This window comes from Urocampus carinirostris, chromosome 15 (assembly GCF_059441175.1).
Source record: "Urocampus carinirostris isolate Australia breed hairy pipefish chromosome 15, RoL_Ucar_1.0, whole genome shotgun sequence".
In the NCBI taxonomy this organism is placed as follows: domain Eukaryota; kingdom Metazoa; phylum Chordata; class Actinopteri; order Syngnathiformes; family Syngnathidae; genus Urocampus; species Urocampus carinirostris.
This window is the reverse complement of record NC_142363.1, coordinates 1,370,384-1,395,154: the sequence shown is the minus strand read 5'-3', so window position 1 is coordinate 1,395,154 and position 24,771 is coordinate 1,370,384. Positions and strand designations below refer to the sequence as shown.

General features: G+C 40.3%; 1 long non-coding RNA gene across 2 annotated transcripts; it reads left to right on the top strand.

Annotated features, from left to right (window-relative positions):
• The first annotated feature begins 489 nt into the window (after positions 1-489).
• On the top strand, positions 490-23,589 carry LOC148351288 (uncharacterized). 2 transcript variants are annotated; one of them, XR_015852870.1, is made up of 4 exons: positions 490-638; positions 1,241-1,629; positions 1,724-1,880; positions 21,953-23,589. It is a non-coding gene; the product is annotated as an uncharacterized LOC148351288 (long non-coding RNA). The 2 variants fall into 2 exon arrangements; XR_015852869.1 differs by having other exon boundaries at positions 1,241-1,880.
• The last annotated feature ends 1,182 nt before the right edge of the window (positions 23,590-24,771 follow it).

Below are 24,771 nucleotides of genomic sequence, written 5' to 3'. Positions count from 1 at the left end.
CTATTCCGCATGGCATTCTTTGAACCGTCTTCAATAAATTCACCCTCTGTGAAAAGTTTGCTGTGCATAGCGTTTATCATAGTGACCTCATAGCTCACCTTTGTAGCATTTTTACTCGAGTCACAGGGACTCATGGATTAGCGATGCTATGTCATGAAAACAGCTTCCAGTTGCTTCACGTTTTCACAGAATTCGTTTCCAGTAAGCTTTTTTGTAGTCATCATGTTTCGTCTGGCAGCGCCTCTTGATATTTTTATTTTACTCTTTGAAAACAACCAGTCTCTTGCCTAATCAGGCAGATGCAGTTGATTCTGAAATATCGGGGAAAAAAATACTCCAATATTCTGGAAGTGTCGGCCCTCAGCCAACTCTATATTCTTTTTGCAGTCGCGATGTTGGAATTGGAGTGGGTTAAAATTCTTACGTAAAGCCTAGGGCAATGTGGTCAAAGGGCTACTGCCACCGTTTGGTGAAATGGTGCTTTTTTTTTTTTATGTACAAATTTATTTTGTACTGCGGTCGACATTACTGGCGGACCACATGTCACCATACTTATGACGGAGGCCGCGGGCCAGTAAAAATGTGATCCCGGGACGTAACTGGCCCACTGGTTGGACTTTGGAGACGGCTGACAAAAGGTGCATGAATGTAAATAATTAGTCAGCCAGCAAATTATTTTTTAATTAACCCCTTTATCTGAAAAGTCTATGAAGTCCACCTTTGCAGTGTATTATACTCTCTGTTAACACATCACACATGGCGAAAAATAATCCAAAACGTTTTTTAATGACAAACGAGTTATATTTGGTTATAAAACTGACCACACCAGATGAATTACGCTAAATAATTGAAAATAATAATAATAATAATAACAATTGTTATTTTTAACCATTGTTAGTCTAGACTTAATGCTGGCTAATTGGATGGGTTTATTGTTTGATTTGATTTTAGTTTTCCTAGTGCACAACAATGGCCACAACCTCACAGTAAATGCCCGTTTTTTTATTGTCTATGTCAAGAAAAGCTGTAAGAGACTTTATACATTGTTGTTGTTTGACATGTAGTTAATGATTATTAAATAGCATTTGTTTGTGTACATTTTTTCAAACGGCGTTTGCGTTGCCGGGCACTTACTGTAATTCTAAAGAGAATCAAGTCCACAATTCTCTGCACTGCCATGAATAGGATCGCGTCTATTTAGGAGACAGGACTTTCTTATGCTAATTTGCTCTATCAACAGGCTTATTGACTGCGAAGCACCCTGACGAGCAGGCAAGCACAAAGCTGCACATGGCAGCCATCTTGGCAGGGACCGTTTCAGCATAGCGAGATGGCCGACACTTGGCCAAGATTCAGGCTTGCATGGCCGATGGATTAATTGCCAACGCTGCCGCCCAGAGACAAACTGAAGAAGCCGGCAAGATGAACAGTAATCGTTTTACTGATCTTGTGTCAATTGGCATCCCCCACTGAGCTCACCCTCCCTTGCCTCCACTCAGCCGATTCCCTTTTGGTGGCAGACGCACACATGATGCTGCGTAACCTCTCCCAACACTTCTGCATGAGTACTGACATGCCACAGTCAGTTGCCAAGGCAACCAACACTTCCATCCCCCGACCGGGCATTCGGTGGGGAGACAGTCAAGGGCAAAATGATAACAAGCTTGTTTAGGTCTGTCCCTCACTTACTTTTATAGTCGTAACTTTTGTTTTGTTTTAACAGTTTAAGAGCACGCTTCTATCTACATTAAATGATCCAGGGGCGAAAACAGATAGAAGTAGATGGGGATGATAAAGCACGCTTGAGCTGACGAAGGAGTATGTGTTCGTGTGTGTGGGCCAGCTCATTCCCACCGGCGATGAAGCTGCAGCATTACTAGGTCAGTGTGCCAACGTATCATTCATCAAAAAATTCACATGTATATAAGTATACTGTGTACCCGTCCCACCAAAGGATCCACATTCAGGATGAGGCTTTTATTACACTTGCTGTAATGAACGACACAACATACAGACACCATGTGGTTAGCACCTGCGCTGGTTTGCAACATTGTTAGCAGCGCATTGAAGACTCCTCAAAGCATATCAAATAGTTTTCTTTACAGTTAAGATACAATACAAGTTCAGAAAATCAACCATGACAATTATTTTTACATCCATTTTAACAAGATACTTTTAACAAGTGATCGTATAGTGGTTTTAACTTTTACAATGAATTCAACTCGACCTATTTTTCTATCTTAATCGTAACCAAGATCATCCTTTTTATAAATTTGTGAAAATAGAAATGATTACAATAACGAGTATAAAAAATGAGTACAATTTACCTGCAATGAGCGACACAACATACAGACACCATGTGGTTAGCGCCTCAGCTGGTTTTCCACATCTATGAAGGAAATTAGCCTTTCAGTGCAGTGCAACGTACGGCAACTAACATCGATGGCAACAGAAACAAAATGAAAATAAATCCAAATAGCTTGACAACATTGATTATATTACTGTGTATGTTGCAAGATTTGTCAGTTGTGGTTTTAATGTTGTCCATTTACTTTTTGCATGGCACCAAAAAGTTGTGGCTTACCGTAAGCAGCGCGTTGGAGACTGCTAACAATATCCGCCTTCCGGTCATAAAATCGGGCTGAACTAAACTTACCCCATACCAGCAAGCGGCACTGTTGGACTCGTCATTGCAGGACACTTATACACAAACTATCCATCCATTATCTGCACCGCTTATCCTCAGTAGGGTCGCGGGGTACTGGAGCCCATCCCAGCCATCTTCGGGCAGTGGGCAGGGGACACCCTGAGCTGGTTGCCGGCCAGTCGCAGGGCACACAGGGACAGACAATTTGCTCGCTGATTCACACCTAGGGACAATTTGGAGCGGCCAATTAACCTGATAGTGCATATTTTTGGAATGTGGGAGGAGACCGGAGTGCCCGGAGGAAGCCCACGCAAGCACGGGGAGAACATGCAAACTCCACACAGGAAGGCTGGTAGCAGGATTTGAACTCTTGACCTCAGAACTGTGCTGCACACTCGCTAACCACTGCCCCACCGTGCTGCCCTACAAACTATACAAACATATTTCAGCAGGAATTTCAACAAAACAAAACTTATTATTACACCCATTACATATATACAGTGGCTTGTGAAACTACCGTATTTTCCGCACTATAGGGCGTCAGGTGGTGTCCAACCGTCACTGGGCGTTTCGACCCTTAACCACAACGCCTCGAGTTGGCGGGCCGGCAGTGATGGCCAGTCACTGCCCATCTTGTCCTGGTCCCCAGCTAAACTCCTCTCTCCTACTCCAGAGCCAGCAAGAGGCTCTCTCCGCGGCTTCCCCCACCCTTTTGGCAGCTGCCTTCCTCTCCCTTCCACTTATTCCCAGAGCTGTTAATGTGTCCCATACAGACTCTGCTGGGAAGCCCCTGCACCCGACCTCCACTGGGAATAGCCAGGTCTGCCATCCCTTGTCTCTGCACTGTTGGACCAGCTCTTGATATTTGGCGTTTTTCCTTTCATGGGCTTCGCTGCATCCTTCTTCCCATGGTACAGTTAGCTCAATCAGGATGATTTTTTTTAGCTTCTTCTGACCAAATCACGATGTCTGGCCTCAAGGAAGTTTGGACTACCTGGGGAAAGTGTAATTTCCTTCCCAGGTCTACCTTCATCTCCCACGCTGGTGCTGTTTGCAGGAGGCTCTTTTTCGTCTTCTTGGAGGATGCTGGTTTCTCCCCTTCCCTGATTAACTTGATGGAATGTATTGGACTGGGTTGAGGTTCGTGCTTCTTTCGCCTTTCCTGCTCCAAGATGTAAGCCAGTGCACCGAGGACCTTGTCATGGCGCCAGCGGTATCTGCCCTGGCTAAGAGCAATCTGGCATCCTGCCAGAATATGCGCCAGTGTCCCTTTCCCACCACATAGCCTGCACGTTGGGTCCTCCCTCAACCCCCACCTGTACAGGTTGGTTGGTGTTGGAAGAGTATCGTACACTGATGGGTGCAAGAAAAAGATCCGGAACGGTTCCAACCTCCAGAGTTCTGGCCAGGTGATCCTTCGCTTTGGTAGGTCCCACTTAGCCCAGGCTCCTTGGACTCCAAGCTCCACCGCTCTGGACCACCTGCCTTCCTCCTCCAGTTGACGGACCTCGGCCTGCACCATGTCTCTCCTCTGCCTTGGATCAGCTTTTGACCATTGCTGGAAATGAGTAGACCCTAGTCCCTAACGCCCTACGCATGCATTTCCGATGAGATCTTTCAACCTGTCTAATGTACTTGGCTGTCTGCTACCCATTTACGCCCCGATCTTGTAATCACGCCCGCGCCACTAACCAACTCGTCGCTAGAATCTTTGAGCATCATGACAGCCCTAAACTTGGCCACCTTGAACTCTTCCACTACCGAAGACAGGGGAAACTGCAGCTGCCCCGACCTGATGTAAAGCCCTAATGATGTGAAGCTTGGTGGAATCCCAAGCCACCTGCGGAGATGTTTATTTGCCCTCATCTCAATTCCTTCAACCGCCGTCATAGAGATTTCATAGATCGTTAGCAGCCACAGCAGTCTTGGTAGCAGACCGTACTGGAACAACCAAGTCTTGAACTGGTAGTCCTGATCGCTCAATCCTTTGCAGCCACTCATTAGCCTGCTCCACTCTCCTGAGAACTCTGCCCCTCTCGCCCAGAGATGAATCGTACCACTTTCCGAGGCGTTTTATTGGGTTATTTTTGATTGATGGTATGTTTTCTCCTTGGATTCGAATGCTTCTTGACTTTCTAGACTTGTATTTAATCCGAGCCCAGGTTGCTACCTCGTCAAGTGCCTTCAGGATCCATCTTGCTTGCACATGGGTTACTGTTGTAATAGTGAAGTCGTCCATAAAGCATCTCAACAGAGGTTGACATGTGCCAGACCTCGTCATCGGCCCTCTAGTCTCCTTCACCGCAGCAGTGATGAGTAGATTCATGCCCATAACAAACAAGATGGGGGAGATGATGCACCCCGTGACGATCCCCTTCTCCAAGTCTTGCCACTGGGTGTTAAACTGGGTGGTTTGGAACCGGAACTTGAATCCACTGAAGTAGGAGGTGATCATTCCCCTTATGTGGTGTGGGATATGGTAATGCTCCATTGCAGTGTTGATGAGATCATGGGGAATTGACCCATTTCCATTGGCCAAGTCTAGCCAGACGACGGTTAAGTGTCCTTTACTTTCCTTGGCCTCGCGGATCAACTGGCCGATGATGCTTGTGTGCTCCAGACATCCAGAGGACCCTGGGATGCCACTTTTCTGGATTGATGTGTCGATATATTTGTTCTTGACTATGTACGTTGTCAGCCTCTGTGCCAGGACTGAGAAAATATATCTTACATTCAACACTTAGTAGAGAATGGGTTCGGAATAGGCTTATATCAGACGAGTCTTTTTCCTTGGGGACAAAGCACCCATCCGCTCTCTTTCCAGGATGTTGGGATTATGCCCTTTATCCAAATTCTCCGCAGTAGCTTCCACAGCCTCCATAGAGGTATTGGACATATATATATATATATATATATATATATATATATATATATATATATATAGCAGGGGTCGGGAACCTTTTTTGCTGAAAGAGCCGAAAAAACCCAAATTTTAAAATCTAATCCTAGGAGAGCCATATGTATATTTTAATACCAAAAACAGCTAAATGGAAGAGGAAAATCAACGAGTTTATAGTATAATAAGACAGAATTTATTTTGAACGACATTGTAAGTTAATAACAAAAACTAACAATTATTTATAATTATAACAATCAACTGGTCTGCAGGCTGAGGTTTTATTCATATCTGTCCATGTTTACTTGCCCGCTCTGCTTGTTCACCGCTGTCTGAGGCCCTCAGGTCAGCAATTTCTTATCTAAATCGAAGAAGACCAACAATATATATATTATAATAAGACTCTGTTATAACACGTTGTTCAAAATAAAATTAAAGGTATTTATTGATAAGAAAAGTACTTCTGACTTACTATTATTGCGACTTTTGGTGTTGCATGGTTTTGCTGATGGCTTTGTAGTCCGGTTGGTAGGTGGTGAGGTTCAGCTTCATGCAGGCGTTTAGGCTTCCATCTTTTAAACGTGATCGCAGGTTGGTTTTGATGTGTTTTAGGTGTGAGAACGACTGTTCGCATGCATACGTAGATCCAAACATGGTCAATACAGCAAGACTCACACGCTGCAGTGTTTTGTACGTGACGGGAAGCGCGTTCCAGGTTTTGACAATCAGCTGGTCTGCGCGCTGAAGTCTGTCCATGTCTGTCCATTTGTGTTTGCCTGCCAGCTCTGCTTGTTCTCGTGCAAGGGTTTCCAAATCTTCATTCAGTGACTTGAACTTATTAACCCACATGTCTGTGGCCTTCAGGTCAGCAACTTCTACTTCAAAATCTCTGACAGAGACATTGGGGATGAAACTCAGGTTTACTTTGTCCAAATCACACTCGTGCGGATGAGTGATGAATTGAAAAAGACTAGTGTGCTCACGAAAGTCCCCAAAGCGTGCTTTGAATGACGTCAGGAGAGAAGATGTGAAAACTGCGAGCTGATGGAGATCAAAATGTTCAGGGGAGTCACTTGCTGTGCACTCATCTTTAAATACTTTCAGTTTTTCAAAGTGTAGTAAACGACCAGTCTCAATATCCGCAGTAAAGATTTCCAGCTTGTTTTGAAATGCAAAGACTGCCTGTTGAAGGGATAAGACTGTATTTCCAATGCCTTGTATTTTCACATTGAGATGGTTCAGATGTCCAGTCATGTCCACAAGATAATAAAACTTGAGGAGCCACTCAGTGTCCGCTAGCTGGGGATACTCGATGCCTTTCATTTGAAGAAAAGTCCGTATTTCGCTCAGGCAAGCTGCAAAACGGCTAAGCTGCAAAACGGCTAAGCACCTTCCCTCTTGACAGCCAACGCACATTACTGTGCAAAACAAGACCGGGATAATTATTCTCCACTTCATCCAACAGTGCTTTAAACTGGCGATCGTTTAAAGCTCGGGCAACAATAAAGTTGACCACCCGAATGACCAGTGACATCACGTCATCAAGCTGCTTGTCACATATTTGCGCACAAAGTGCCTCCTGATGTAGAATACAGTGGAAGCTGAGGATGGGTCTGTTCTCCTGCTCACGAAGCAGCGCTACAAATCCTCTGTTTTTCCCCACCATGCACGGAGCACCATCGGTACACACAGAAATAAGTTTATCCATTGGTAGATTCTTTTCATTTGCAAACTCCATGAAAGACTTGAATAAATCCTCTCCTCTCGTCGTCCCTTTTAGTGGCAAAACGGCAAGACTTTCCTCACGCAGCGAGTCACCGTCAACATAGCGTGCAATAATACTGAACTGGGATAAATGACTGACATCTGTTGATTCATCCAAAGCGAGGGAAAAAAACTCTGCTGCATTTATGTCATTCACTTGTTTTTTCTCCACTTGTTTCGACATCATGATGGCACGATCGTGCACAGTTCTTGCTGAAAGAGGCATATCTTTTATCCGTTTGATTATTTTATCTTTATCCTTAAAGTCGTCAAAAAGCTCGTTGGCCACATCAAGCATGAATGATTTGGCATAATCGCCATCTGTAAACGGCTTCCCGCTCCTCACAATTGCTAAAGAACCAGCAAAGCTAGCAGAGTTAAAATCACCTTGTTTGGCCCATACACGGAGCTGCTGCTGACTCGCCTGGACTGTAGAAAGTAGTTCTTGACAGGCCTTCTTTCTCTTGTCTCCCACTGGATATTTCGCTGAAAATGTGGCATGGCGTGTGTCGAAGTGTCTCTTTATATTTGACCGTTTCATCGAGGAAATGTTATCATTGCATATAAGACACACTGCACAACCTGCTCTCTCAATAAAGGCAAATTGCTCTGTCCATTCCTGCTGAAACGTACGGTAATCTTCATCGCTTTTCCTTTTCGTCATCTTGATTAGAAGGGTTCACCCTGCATAAAAAAAGCTAACCAAAAACGAAAGGAAATATTTCTTCTTTGCTTCAAAATGACTTGTGCAGATTGTTGTAAATTATCAATTAAAATTAGACTTTCCGGGTAGCGGACCTTCCCGCTCACCGGAGAACAGATTGGCTCTTCGCTGCGTGCCTGAACGAAAAGTTGCAGGTGAAAATATATATAAATTAAAATGTGTGTATTTATTTATTTATTTTTTGACATGTTTTTTTCTGACTTTATTATTATTATTAATTATTTTGCTAAAATAACATTATTAGTAAAATTTGTTTCGTTCAGAAATTTTCAGAGAGCCAGATGCCGTCATCAAAAGAGCCATATATGGCTCGCGAGCCATAGGTTCCCGACCCCTGATATATAGGGTAGCACAGCGGCACAGTGGTTAGCGTGTGTGCGGCTCAGTTCTGAGGTTATGAGATTGAACCTCATGTGTGGAGTTAGCATGTTCTCCCCGTTCTTCCGTGGGTTTCCTCCGGGCACTCCGGTTTCCTCCCAAATTCCAAAAACATGCATGTCAGTTCAATTTGCCAGTCTGAATTGTCCCCAAGTGTGAATTAGTGAGTGAGTTTTCTGTCCCAGTGTTTCCTGCGACTGGCTGGCAACCAGTTCAGGGTGTCCCCTGCCCACTGCCCGAAGATAGCTGGGATGGGATCCAGCACCCCCGTGACCCTACTGAGGATAAGCAGTGCGGATAATGAATGGATGGATGGATGGATATATATATACAGTGGGACCTCACTACTTCGCGGTTCAACAATCGCGGCTTCGCGGTCTGTAATGGTTAAAAAAAACATTTAAAAAAAATTTTTTTTGAAGTGGCGTCGCTGCTTCGCAGATTTTAACTTTTTGCGGGTTTTTTCGGCGGAACGTCAGCGGATGCGGGATAAAGCGGCCGGTGTTGTGCCCAAATCCGACTCCTGTGCAAAATCCTCTCCCCCTCGCGTGAACGCGCATTCTGCTGCGCTTCCAACAAAAGCGATTGTACTCTATATAAAACAATGACAATAATGACAATAATGACAATAAAGGCATATTCTATTCTAGTCTATTCTATAAAACGCATATTGAAACAATAAAGCGAGCTAATTAAAACAATTAAGCGATCGTAGTCTATATAACGCGTTTATTTAAACAATAAAGCGCGACCGTATTCTACAAAATGCAGCGGGGGTCACTCCCGGGCCGCGCGACGGAGCGAGTTCGGCGGACGCGGCGTCACACAGCGCGACGCGAGAAAAGGCGGCGGGTGTGATCGTCCGACGACCCCATTAGCGCGGCACGACGACAGGCGGCCGTCTGCGCACGGCGGGTGAAAGGCGGCGGACGTGCGCGGGACCCCCGTAATTGGGGAAGACCCCTCAGCCGACGACCCGAGCACGGTGTTATGCCGAGAAATGCATCCCTGCCAAGAAGTGGTTGTAGTAGCAGGAGTGACGTGTGCGCGCTCCTGCGACAGGGGATGCAATTCTCGGCAGGGATGCATTTCTCGGCATAACACGTATCGCGCCCGAAAGCACCCGCGCCGCGGGTTAGGGGCTCGCTCGCGGGAGCGACCGAACGGCACCCACGGTGCGGCGCAAGTAAAAGCCCTGTCGTGAAGCGGTGCAGATAATGAGATGAGATGATTTTTTTTTTTTTTTTTGAATGGGCGTCACTACTTTGCAGATTTTCACTTTTAGTGGGTGGTTTTGGTCCCCATTAACCGGGTCTAAAAAAGAATCATTACAAAATTTTTTTTTTTTTTTTTTTTTTTTTGAAGGGTCGTCGCTACTTTGCAGATTTTCACTCTTTGCGGGTGGTTTTGTTCCCCATTAACCGGGTCTAAAAGATAATTAGATAATAGATAATTAAAAAAATAATAATCATAATATACTGGACTGTCTCAGAAAATTAGAATATTGTGATAAAGTTCTTTATTTTCTGTAATGCAATTAAAAAAACAAAAATGTCATACATTCTGGATTCATTACACATCAACTGAACTATTTCAAGCCTTTTATTATTTGAATATTGCTGAATTTGGCTTACAGCTTAAGAAAACTCAAAAATCCTATCTCAAAATATTAGAATATCATGAAAAAGTATACAAGTAGGCTATTCAACTAATCACCTGAATCATCTAATTAACTCGAAACACCTTGCGAGGGTTTCCTGAGCCTTAAAAACACTCAGCTTGGTTCAGTAAACTAAATCACTGCTGATCTGACTGCTGTCCAGAGGACCATCATTGATACCCTCCATCAGGAGGGTAAGACACAAAAAGAAATTTCTCAAAGAGCAGGCTGTTCACAGAGTGCAGTTTCAAAGCATATCCACAAAAAGTCTGTTGGAAGGGAAAAATGTGGCCGGAAACGCTGCACAACCAAGAGAGATGACCGCAGCCTTAACAAAATTGTGAAGAAGAGCCTCTTCCAGAATTTGAGGGAGCTTCAAAGACAGTGGGCTGAAGCTGGAGTCCAGGTATCAAAATCACAGTTCACAGACGTGTCCGGGAAATGGGCTACAATAGCCGTATTCCCATGGTCAAGCCACTTCTGAACTCAAGACAACGGAAGAAGCGTCTGACTTGGGCTATGGAGAAGAAGCACTGGACAGTTGCAGAGTGGTCCAAAGTCCTTTTTTCAGACGAAAGCAAGTTTTGCATTTCATTTGGAAGTCAAGGCGCCAGAGTCTGGAGAAAGGCTGGAGAAGAGCAAAATCTAAGTTGCTTGAAATCCAGTGTGAAGTTCCCACAGTCAGCAATGGTTTGGGGAGCCATGTCAGCTGCTGGTGTTGGTCCACTGTGTTTCATCAAGTCCAGAGTAAATGCAACTGTGTACCAAGAGATTTTAGAGCACTACATGCTTCCATCTGCTGAAAAGCTCTACGGAGATGAGTATTTCATTTACCAGCATGATCTGGCACCTGCCCACAGTGCCAAAACCACCAGTAACTGGTGCACTGACCATGGCATCACTGTCCTTGATTGGCCTGCTAATTCCCCTGACCTGAACCCCATCGAGAATTTGTGGGGTATAGTTAAGAAGAAGATGAAAGACACCAGACCTACAAATGCAAATGAGCTGAAGGCCGCTATCGAAGCATCCTGGGCATCAATAACACCTCAGCAATGCCACGGGCTGATTGCCTCCATGCCACGCCGGATTGATGCAGTAATCCGTGCAAAAGGATTCCCAACCAAGTACTGAGTGCATCAATGGACATTTTCAAATGTTTGATTTAGTTTTGCTGTTATAAAATTATTTTTTTACTTGGTCTGAGGAAGTATTCTAATATTTTGAGATAGGATTTTTGAGTTTTTTTCAGCTGTAAGCCAAAATCAGCAATATTCAAATAATAAAAGGCTTGAAATAGTTCAGTTGATGTGTAATGAATCCAGAATGTATGACATTTTTGTTTTTTTAATTGCATTACAGAAAATAAAGAACTTTATCACAATATTCTAATTTTCTGAGACAGTCCAGTATATATATATATATATATATATATATTTTTTTTTTTGAAGGTGCGCCGCTTCTTCGCGTATTTTCACTAATCGCGGGTGGTTTTGGTCCCCATTAACCGCGATAACCAAGGTCTTACTGTATATATATATATATATATATATATATAATATATATATATATATACATAAACATATACATGTTAGGAATTGAACTATATTACAAATGTAGCGTTTACCAAATTGTTCGAATTAGTTATCTGACTCCACTAACTTGACACAAACTTTATTCTCCTAACAATGCATGCTCGTTTCTTAATTTTAGGGAAAAATATTGACAAGAGACAGGCATTTTCACACCGGGGCAGATTTATTTTCTTAAAGTATTTAGCTAAGTGAATTCCATCGAATTTTGCCGAATTCTTGTCGAAATAGTCTAATTAGTCTTCGTCGAGCCTCCCATCTCTCGTCTCTGCTCCCGTCTCTCTCTTTTCCGTCTTCCGTCTTTTTGACACGTCAGGGGAATCAGAATCTGTGAAAAATCCCCACTGCATTCAACTAATGTATTTTGTATTATATTAATCCCTTATATTAAATGAAATAAAATAAAAAAATCCGTAAATACACACATATATATATATATATATATATTATTATTACAAAAGTCAATTCCATTGAAGTTGGGAAAAAGTTTAAAATGTCAGTAAAATTAGAATAGAATGACTTGCAAACCTTTTCTAACCCATATTTAAATGAATACACCACAAAGACAAGATTATCCATGTTCAAACTCATAAACTTTATTTCCATAAGCAAATAATGATAAACTTAGAATTTTATAATTGCAACAAGTGCCAAAGTAGTTGGGAAAGGGGCTTCTTCACCATTGTGTTACATCACCTTTCCTTTTAATAACACTCAATAAACGTTTAGGAAGTGAGGAGACTAGTTGTTGAATCGTTGATAGTGGAATCCTTTCCCATTCTTGCTTTATGTACAGCTTCAGCTGTTCAACAGTCCGGGGTCTCCTTTGTCTTATTCTGCGCTTTATAATGCGCCACACATTTTCAATGGGAGACAGGTCAGGACTGCAGGCAGGCCAGTCAAGCACCCGCACCCTCTTACTACGAAGCCACGCTGTCGTGAGACGTGCAGTGTGTGGCTTGGCATTATCCTGCTGGAAGAAGCAAGGGCGCCCATGGTAAAGATTCTGTTTGGATGGCAACATACTTTGTTCCAAAACCTGAATGTACTTTTCTGCATTAATGGTGCCTTCACAGATGTGCAGGTTACCCATTCCTTGGCCACTCATGCACCCCCATACCATCACAGATGCTGGCTTTTGCACTTTGCGTGCATAACAGTCTGGGTGGTTCTGTTCTTCTTTGGACCGGAGGACACGACGTCCACAATTTCCAAACACAATATGGAAAACTGACTCATCAGACCACAGAACACTTTTCCACTTTGTATCAGTCCATTTTAGATGGGCTCGGGCCCAGAGAACCCTGCGGCGTTTCTGGATGTTGTTGATGAATGGCTTACGCTTTGCAACATAAAGTTTTAACCCACACTTACGGATATAGCGTCGAACTGTATTGACTGACAGTGGTTTTCCAAAGTGTTCCTGAGCCCATGTGGTGATGTCCTTTACACATTGATGTCGGTTCTTAATGCAGTACCGCTTGAGGGCTCGGAGGTCACGGGCATTCAATAATGGTTTACGGCCATGCCGTTTACGCACAGTGATTTCTCCAGATTCCCTGAACCTTTTCACAATATTATGGACTGTAGATGATGATATCCCTAAATTCCTTGCAATTGTACTTTGAGGAATGTTGTTTTTAAACTGTTCAACAATTTGCTCACGCAGTTGTTCACAAAGAGGTGAACCTCGCCCCATCCTTGCATGTGAATGACTTAGCTTGTTCGGGTCTCCCTTTTTTATACCCAGTAACAACTCTCACCTGTTGCTAATTCATCTGTTCACCTGCAAATAGTTGGTTGATTTCCATTCATCCACTTTCTGAGTAGTTATTGACACCTGTCCCAACTATTTTGGCACGTGTTGCTGTCATCAAATTACAGAGTTGATGATTTTCTCCCAAAACAATAAAGTTTATGAGTGAAGACAATAAATATGTTGTCTTTGCTGTGCATTCATTTAAATATGGGTTGAAAAGAATTTGCAATTTACTTGGATCAATTTTTATTTGCAATTAACACACTTTCCCAACTTCATTGGAATTGAGTTTTGTATATTGTATTAGAGCATTATATATTATGTACTGAGGATTTTTTTCTTTTTACATTGAAATAGACATTACTTTCAAAGTCAAGAAGCCTTGATGGAATAACTGTTCGTGGTTTTTGTATGCGTTTAAAATCCAAAAGGGGTTGGTGTTGATCCTAACGCAAGAGAAGGCCTAATCATGGTTTCATATTCCTAAGATAAGGAGTCTGAACTGCAAAGCTTGAGTCGTGTTGAATGTGAAGGCAATATTTTATACAAGAGTTCACTTTTCTATTTCTTTGGCCCAGCCAAACCTACATGTCTGTCTTGCCAGCTCACGCCAGACTGCCTGCCAAGGCACAGCGGGGCAGTCGGGTCATACTTAACACCAAGCGGCCTCTTTGCCAACCTCCAAGTGGCCCATCCCCCGCCAAGCTAGCCCCATCCCCCATTTGATCCTCAAATCTGCATTACAATGAAGATAGTAGGGGGGGTGCTTTTCAGAGGCCACCAAAGAAAGGAGGGGATCTGCAAGAAGTAGGAGAGAGTAATGGGCTTACAGATTGTTTTTTTTCTGGGTGGGGCAGGAGAAATCTTTTCGATGGATCGGAACGGTCAGAAACAGACAGGACGTATATTACTGTGTTCGTTTTTATTTGTTTATTATCAACAATGTTGTACGCAGTGTTGGGCACATTACTAAGATATAGTAGTTAGAGACTATCAACTAACATATCACTATATCTGTTGACCCCCTAAAACTGCTTAAAAATAGAAAAAGAAGAAAACGTGTACACAAACCTGTGGAAGCAGTTAACTCATTATTCTTTGCTTGTGCAATCTTGAACATTAACCAAGACGCGCCATAGCCATTTTGTCTCTGGCCATCAAACCACTCCTCTTTTCTCCAGACATGGTATATTGCCAAAAAAGTGATTCAGGATTTAGCATTAGTATTGTAACATAAATGCAGTTGCCCGTCCAGCTCATCTCTGAAGAGCAAGATGGCGCTGTACACCGAAAAACGACAGAAACTAGATGATGTATCTGAGTCAGATTAGGAGACTTTTCCTGCTACCTGTAACCATTAAAACCAGTACTATCTGTTTTATGTGGAGGAACAAACCCATACGCCATAGAAATGGTCTGGAGAGGGATGAGTGCTGCCAGGCTGTACTTTCCCAAAACAAACCACAGTCATGCACCAATGACCCAAGCAGTTAAGGGATCAGTAAACCGTAAAAATTTACAAATAATAATGCCAAAAGTCAGCACACTGTGACAATGCTCACATTTAGTTCATTGGTATCCTGTTGGTTTGATGCTGTTGTATAAGCCACGTCTTTTTGCCACTGGTGACACTTAACCAATTATGCACATAGAAAATGCCTCTGACATAGATGAATGAATGAATGAATGAATGAAAACTTTATTTCGAACATAAAAATAAAAACAGGACAAAAACAATGAGTCAACAACGAAATAATGTCACACAACATGTTCGAAAAGGGGTAGTCAGAAGCAGATGCTTATTTTTCCTACCCCTTTATCTTCCCTATTAAATACATTTTATAGATAGCTCCTCTTGTGTCCAATACAACAAAATCTCATGGATATACTTATTACATAGGTCAGATATCAATAATTATAATAGTTACAATAATCACATATTTTATACACTAATCTTCGCAATACCCATCCCTCAACGTCATAATGCGCATAATGTCACTGCGGCACCAGTGATAATATCAATAAAAATAAACACAATACTTATAACAGTTCTGATGTGATAATAGCACAATAACAACAAGTTAGCTTTAGTTTGAAGTGCAGTATTTCCAGTCTCCGTCATATCCCATTTTCTTCATCTCTGTATTTCGCCAGTAATGCTTTTTTGTATTTAAATTTGAACACATGGATATTTGGACATTGTTTGATTTCATTTTGCAAATTATTCCAAAGTCTGACTCCACACACAGACACACACATACTTCTCCTGGTGGTTCTCACCTTTGGGATTTTGAATTCACCACAGCCCCTCAAGTTATAATTTCCCTCTTTCCGAGTGAATAATCTTTGTATGTTTTCTGGCACTATGTTTTTGTTGACCTTAAATAACAGTTGTGAAGTGAAAAAATTTATTAAATCATCCAATTTCAATAAATTGGACTGCATGAATAAAATATTGGTATGATCCCGATATCCTACCCTGTGTATGGTTCTTATTGCACGTTTTTGAAGGATAAAAAGGGGCTGTAGTGAACTTTTGTAATTATTGCCCCAGACTTCTGCACCATATGTTAAATATGGCAGAACGAGAGAACATTATAATAAATACAATGCATTATAATGTAAAAGAACTTTGGTTTTATTAATTATTGAAATGCTTTTAGATACCTTTGTTTGTATGTGTCTGATGTGTGTTTTCCAACTTAATTTATTGTCTATTATGACCCCTAAAAACTACAATACAATGTCTATTGAGACACCATCCATTTTTACTTCTAAATCTTGATTTGCCTTACGATTACCAAAGAATATTACTTTGGTTTTATTTAAATTTAAAGATAATTTATTTATATCCATCCATATTTTTAGGTTAATTAGTTCACGATTAATACAGGTTACCAAATCCATATAGTTATCATTTGAATAGAAAATGTTAGTGTCGTCTGCAAATACTACTATTTTCAATAGTTTTGAAACATTAAAAATATCGTTAATATATAAATTAAATAGCTTTGGTCCCAGGATAGAACCCTGTGGTACTCCACAACAGATGTCCAAATATTCAGATGAAAACTCTCCCATTTTTACATATTGCTTCCTCCCCGTCAAATAACTTTGAATCCATTTCAAAGCCACTCCCCTGATGCCATATCTTTCCAGTTTTTTTAATAGTATATTATGATTAATGGTATCAAATGCTTTTTTTAAGTCAATAAATACCCCGACTGCGTATCTCTTCTTTTCTATACTGTGGGTGATTTCTTCTACTGCATCAATAATTGCCATTGTTGCTGATCTGTTTGCTCTAAAACCATATTGACTTTCATGAATCAATTTATGTTTATCTACAAATTGTTCTAGTCTATTATTGTAAAGTCTCTCAAATATTTTAGAGAACTGAGGAAGCAGAGATACCGGTCTATAGTTTGTAAAAATGTGCTTGTTCCCATTTTTGTATATTGGTATAACTTTTGCTATTTTCATTTGATTTGGAAATGTGCCTGTTAGAAATGATAGATTACAGATGTAGGTCAATGGTTTCACAATGCTGTTTATAATTTGCTTAATTAGTACCATATCGATGTCAAAACAATCCATAGACGTTTTGTTTTTAAAGTTGTTAACCACGTCTAAGATTTCTGATTCCGTAACCCCAGATAAAAACATGGTCTTGGAGTTCATTTTTATTAGTGACTCAAATTGTTTACCACTGCACTCTGGGATATTTGCAGCGAGCTCTGGTCCAACATTTACAAAATAACTATTGAAATTCTCCACAACTTGATTTAAATTATAATTTTCACTGTTCTTATCAATAAAATAGTTTGGATATGCATTGCTTACATTCTTTCCTTTTATTATACTATTTAATATATCCCAAATACCTTTGATATTACTTTTGTTATGATGTAATAAATTGGTATAGTATAATTTCTTGCTTGCTCTTAATATTCCTGTCAATTTGTTTTTATACGTTTTATACCGGGTTTCGGCTTCCTTAGTTCTTAGTTTAATAAATTTTCTATATAAGTAGTTTTTTTTCTTACAAGCATTATGTAAACCCTTAGTTATCCATGGATGGTTTACAGATTTATTCTTAATATTAATTTGTCTCATTGGGCAATTTTTGTTGTACTTGTTGGTGAATATTTCCAAAAATATGTCAAACGCACCATCCACATCATCTGTACCATATATAGCATTCCAGTTTTGTTTAACTAAGTCATCATACAGTGATATAATAGTCGCTTCAGTTCTAACTCGTTTGTAAACATAATCCTTAATTGATTCTTGTCTAGTAACCTTTTCATCATACACTGTAAATACTGGTAGGTGATCAGAAATATCACAAACCAGTAACCCGCTGACGTTTGTAAATTCCATATTATTTGTAAATATATTGTCAATGAGTGTTGCACTGTGTGAAGTAAATCTACTAGGCCTTAATATAGTTGGGTACAAACTCACACTGTACATCATATTAATATAGTCATCAATGTTTTTATGTTTGTTTGGATTCATTAGATCGATGTTGAAATCTCCACAAATGAATAGTGTTTTGGCGCTTATTGTTGAATATGTTTTTTCAGCCCAGTTTGTGAAAGTTTCCAGATTTGAGCCCGGTGTTCTATACACACAACTGACTATAATATTTTTCCTTTTTTCATTTATAATTTCTATTGTAATACATTCAAGTAAATCGTCAATGACAAATGACATGTTTTGTAATATTTTCGATTTTAATCTTTTGTGCACATATATAGCTACTCCACCTCCTATTTTGTTAGTTCTATTTACATAGTTCAGATTATAGTTGTTTAATTCAAAATTTACACCCCTTCCCTCACTGAACCACGTTTCAGAAACTGCAATAACACTAAACGGGTTCTCAAATTGTTGTAAGTATTCAGTGATGTCATCAAAATTTGTGTACATACTTCTACTGTTAAAGTGTATTATTGAGAATTTGTCTTCAGATTTAACAAAGGTATTGTATTCATTTCCAGTATAATATTTGCAATTGTCTGAGCTAGCTGATATGAATTTGTGGTCAGGATCGAAGTCATCTAATCTTGAATTATTGGAGTCAGTGTGATTAACAATGCTCAGTTCCGGTAAATCATGGCCTAATATTTTATGATGGATTTTTTTTATTGTGATCTGTAATAAAGGTGTCCATATTGTCAGTCCAGGATGCCATTGTTACACTTCAGGCAAATCTGTCCAGCTCCTGCATTTCTCGAACCCATAATATTTTTGCTTGTTCCGGAGTGCCGTTTAACTTTATGTATACTCTGCAGTTTGAAGTCCATGTTCCTTGTATTTTGTTCGTTTTCCTCAAAAATCGAGCCTGTCTTGCAATGTCAGAGTTTTTTTTTGCTTAAGTGTTCATTTAAATAAACATTAGTCCCTTTTAGTTTTTTTCCTTGCTTAAGGATTTCATGTTTCCGTTTTCTGTTGACAAACCTTACGATGGTCGCCTTGGGTCGGTTGTCACCTCTTGTTAATTGGTGGCATGCTTCTATGTCCTCAGCATTGATGGATATGCCTTTTTTACTCATAAAAGCAATGACCTGTTGCTCAGCAGAATCCTCATCAGCATCTGTTGCAATATTTGTATTTGCCACAGCCTTGGCATAGGTCCGAGGTTTGATGTCCAGACCGGTGATAATGATGTCATTTATCCTGGTATACTGTTCCAGATCTGCTACGCGTCCTTCTAGCGCAATAATCCTCTTTTCTTTCTCCATGTTTTCGTTTTTAAGGTCTTTGATTTCCGCCATTAAACTCAAAATTGTGTCTTGTTGTCTGGTGACGATATCCATTTTATCCATTAAAAAGCCGAGTGACTTTTTAATTTCCTCGAGTTCTTTATCCCTGCTCGGCATCTTGAAAACTTCACGTTCCTCTTACGGCACCGTCCGCTGATCGCATCACCCGGTCGCCCTCTGAGTCTCAAGTTGTTATTTTCGCCGGACTTAGTTTCCCCGACTGTTGGTCGCTATACAAGTAGATGTGAATATATACGGGAGGGACAATATCTACATCTAAAGAAATTCAGTGTTTTCATACTCTGTGCTTGAGACAGTGCCACCACAACTATATTAAGTTGTATTTTTAAGGTGAATACAAACATCCTTTATACATTGCTTCAATGAATTGATTGTCAGAACTTAAACGAGGCAAAAAGACTAAATTATCATAAAACACTCCACCCATCCATTATCTGCACCACTTATCCTCAGTATGATCATAGAGATCCAAAAAGTGATTTGTTCTTTGTCCTAGCTAGCTGACATTGCAAATATCCATCGATCCATCCATTATCTGCACCGCTTATCCTCAGTAGGGTCGCGGGGGTGCTGGAGCCCTTCCCAGCTTTCTTTGGGCAGTGGGTATGGGACACACTGAACTGGTTGCCAGCCAGTCGCAGAGCACACAGAGACAGACAACTCACTCGCTCATTCACACCTAGGGACCTAACATGCATGATTTTAGAATGTGGGAGGAAACCGGAGTGCTGGGAGGAAACCCACGCAAGCACGGGGAGAATATGCAAACTCCACACAGTAAGGTTCGACATCATGACCTCAGAACTGTGTCGCACACGCGCTACCCACTGCGCTGCCGTGCTGCCCGTCATAAAACACTAAAATACAGATTTTGTTTTCTATAATGTAGCTGAGTAACGTAGCAATGCACCAAGTAACGGCAGTAGAGTTGAAAAATGATAAAATCAATAATGCATTACAGTACTTGCGATGATGATAATTAACACCGGTTATGAAAAAAAAACAATTCTACCACATTCAAATCCCCAAATAATTTACAACTAAAGCGAAGCGCAGAGAAACCATGTGAGGAATTACACACAGAGAGGCATTGGAAGCCCTCCTAAATCTTCTTTAAAATAACCACATTTGAAAACTACTAGAAATACCTTCCAAAAATATTCATAAAATGTGTACCTAAACAATGCTAATTATTTAAAAGTATAGATAATATATACCAGGAATATCCATCCATCCATTATCTGCACCGCTTATCCTCAGTCAAGTCAAGTCAAGTCATTTTTATTTGTATAGCCCTTAATCACAAAGAGTCTCAAAGGGCTTGACAGGTTATTACACTGACTATTTTTTCAGACTATTATTACACCATCCCCTGATCTGGAACCAACATGAGGGCAAGGAAAAACTCAAAAACCTCAACATGAGGAAAATGAAGAAACCTTGAGAAGGTACCGCACATGTGGCATCCCCATTTCAGGATTACCAGACAGCAAAGGATGTTGCAATCACAAATATTACAGAGATAGGGTCCAAGAAAAGTATAGGTTATTCATATGCTATAGAATAGAAGTGTGTTTTAAGCTTAGATTTAAACATTTTCACTGAGGTTGCTGAACGGATCTCAGGGGGAAGAGCATTCCACAGCACCAGTGCCTGGATGGAGAACGCTCTCGAACCAGCGGAACACTTCTTGGCTCTTGGGATCACCAGAAGACTGGCGCTCTCAAAACGAAGGCTTCGTACCGGGACACAGGGGGAAATCAGATCTGAAAGATATGAGGGAGCAAGTCCATGTATGATTTTGTATAATACTAAGAGAACCTTGAAATCACATCTTAGGCCAATGCAGGTTAGCCAAAATCGGCGTGATGTGATCGGACTTTTTTGTCCTAGTTAATGGCCTCGCTGCAGCATTTTGTACCAGCTGAAGACTCTTGATTCTGGACTTCGGGAGATCGGAGAGTAGTACATTACAGTAATTGAGACCGGGGGGTAACAAACGCGTGAATTATAATCTCCACATCCAACTGAGACAGTATAGGACGAATTAAAGCAATGTTGCAAAGATGGAAGCAAGCGGTTCTAGTAATTTTCTTCACATGTGTTTGAAAGTACAGATCGTGGTCAAATATGACACCTAAATTTTTAACTGAGTCACTCTGTGTGATGTGACATTTGTCAATGTTCACAGCAGTTTTGAGAGTAAGTCACAGCACTTAGATGGACCAATAACTAACATTTCGGTCTTGTCAGAGTTAAGACGCAAGAAAGTGAATGACTCCTCTGCCTTGTTTTTCGAATCATGACGATTTTTGCACGGGTCTGACTTACATGTGTCGAGGAACTACACAGCCACAAATCCATTTCCCCTAACCTTTTTCCAACCCCTGACTCTGCCAAACCTCGAAAGACCCATAATCAATTCAAAATAAGTGACAAGATCTTCCAGCTGTATAATAAAGATTTGAAACCCCAAAAAGTTCATGTGTAGTCAAAATATTAATGATCTGTATATGTGTGTCATTTCATGGCAGGAACTATTTCACTGTGCGTTTGAATTAAATGTTTCCTATTGTTAACAATTACAATTCTTACAATAATTATAATCAACCAATTGGAGAACTTTATTTTGAAAAACATTAACAGGAACTCACCGGTCACAGGACCTGCCTCAGATGACTGTGACTTCATCACAATTTAAAAGGGATGAGTGAACAACTTTATCTCTATCTCTCACCAGTGCCGCCTGCCGTCCTTTCCCCGGATGCCCCAAAAGGGTTGTGGGTCCAGTGAATTGCCATACCTTTCGCCTGGATGAGTGAAACCGCCGTGAAGTCCAGATCAACTGCAAAAAGGGACCTGGCTTTTTGTAGGCCCTTGTGAGGCTATGTGCTTCTCACACACCCTTAGCCCCGAGGGGCCTCTTTTGTTCTCAGAGAAAAGCAAGAAAATATAATGCAAAGACCTGTTATTTGTGCTGGAGCAAATAGCTTTTTATTTCTGACACACAAGAAATATAATTCCTGATCATTTAAATGAGTAGATTATCTTAAAACCGTGTTTAATGATCAGTACTTTCATTCTTGCTACAGACCTTCTTCCCCAAGAGTCCCACTTGGTACAATTTTCTCTTAATAACAAGTGGATGACGATATGTTCTGTTTTATTTTCTTTCTTTGTTTAGTGTACAAGTCTCTTCAGTAAATTGTTAGTAACAGAAAATTCCATAAATCTGAGAGGGTGTGTGTTAGTTAACGTATCTTATCTATAAAAAAACGGTGAATAGAAATACAGCTAAGTTCCTATGGAATACATACCTGTCAACCTGTACGGTTTTGCCGTACAAAGTACGTTTTTTATGCATTTTAAGGCGAGTGCGACGTACAAGGAAATCTGTACTGAAAACCGCAAATTTGGCATCATTCAGGCATCATTCCGAAAAAAAATAAAAATAAAATATGGTGTACGATTATTTTGCATTTTGTACGGGAAAATACGACAGTTTGTACAGGCATGAAGCCGTGGAGGTTGACAGGTATGGGAATATGAGACTAAAAAGTTTTTCATTCCATTTCCCTGATATTATTATCTAAAAAAACAAAACATATGTTGTGCTTTTAACAAAGCGAGACTAGTTTAAAAGGATAAACTCTCCCTTCAGTTTAATCGGTTAATCGATTATTTGTTCAAATACTTTTTTAACCACCAATATAATGCTACACATATGTACTACGGAGTTTGTATTTGATTGATGAAATAACAACCACCAGATGCATGAACATTGGTTCGGCATCTTTAAACAGACAGCAGTACAGTATATCCCCTTCTCAGCATTTTTAGATTAGTCAGCTATAGCCTTGCAGACTATTACTTCCCTAAAGGAAACATTAAACAATGCCAACTGTTGTTTTGCAATAAGATAAAGATCAGACCACCGCAGCCTGTTTGCCGATTTCTTATTTCATGTATGGATTTGCTGAGCCACTGTGAACCATTGCAGATAATTATAAATTCACAATCCCCTGCTGCCTTGCTGAACGATTCCACATTGACTGTGAAGTCGCAAAGACTCACATAACATTTGAGAGGCAATTGGTGATGAGCCTTTTTCTTACATTTGTATGTAAGGCCATCTCTGCTGACCTATAAAATATGTGAATCAAGTGATGTTAATTATATTTTGTTCATCAATACTTATGTAACTTATTCCTTTCATTGATTTTCCTCTGGCTTCAGTGCTTCCAAATGATTTCATATTGAAGCATTTGACCAATTACATTTCAGCCATTACTTGTTGCTAGAAATCTACCCGGAGGCCATCGCAAGCAGAATTGAAGGCCCCTGTAGCATAACATCAGTGTTCGATAAAGCTGTTAACTTAGCCAATCAGATTTAGAGTTGCCGACATCAAGGCCTTTTTGCAGGTGTAGGAAAAGATCAGCTAGGGGGCAGTATTTTACCAAAGTTTAAAATCCATTATTCTACTAAATTAGATCTTCTTTTTCTATTTCATTTTTTAATAAATGTTTTTTTTACCACTAAGTGTAAGAGTCTGGCGTGTCTTCGACCACTAGAGGGTGCCTAATTAGTTTGTCCAATCACCTTACACCTGCCCCTAATTAGCCTCACCTTTCATAAGGACATTTTGGGACTACATTCAGTGTTGAGGGATTTTCATTTTCAATCTTTGTCTTCCACCTTCCCCTTTTTTCCAGTCCAGCTTAGTTTCCTGAAGTTTGTTTCAAACCATTTTAGTGTTGTTTTTGACCATTAACGAAATTCTACAGAAATACAAAAAAAAATCTACAGAAATACTACAAAAATAATTCAACGGAAATACTATAACAATCTTACCACAGAAATACCCAATAAATCATACTACAGAAATGCTACAAAAATCTTATTCCAGAAGTAATACAAAATCCTACTACAAACGTACAAGTACAGTAATACTACAACACTTAATATCATATAAAGCGCTTAAAACTGATACTTAATATATTGTTTTTACGATCATTGTGAGTGTTTCAAAGTCAATTCGTCTTACATTGGCTTCCGGTATTGGGTCATCTAGTGCACTGGTTTTCAACCGGTCTGACTTCACCCAGCCCGCCAAACAAAATTGGTCAAAATATAATAACAATGTATGTATATGTAAATGTATAATGATTTGTCAAGGCAGAGGCCCGCGACCAACTGAAAACGGGTCTGTGACCAACGTTTGGGTCCTCACCCATGACTTGAGACTTCTGGACCCGCCATTAATGGCAAGCTGCAACCCAAATAAAAAAACATGTGTATTTCTCAAATGTAGCCAATGATAGGAATTTGTAGTTTGAAGCAGAGATAGTAAAATATATTCAACTTTAAAAAAAAAAAAAGATCAGCATAACCAACACAACCATACATACTCGCACATTAGCCTACATCGCATATACAGTAATCAACTCCCTAAAACTGTTTTAGAATAGCCATATGTTAAAGGAATTTTAAATTTGTTTGTACATAAACATGTCAAGTCAAGTGTATTTGTATAGCCATTAATCACAAAAAGTCTCA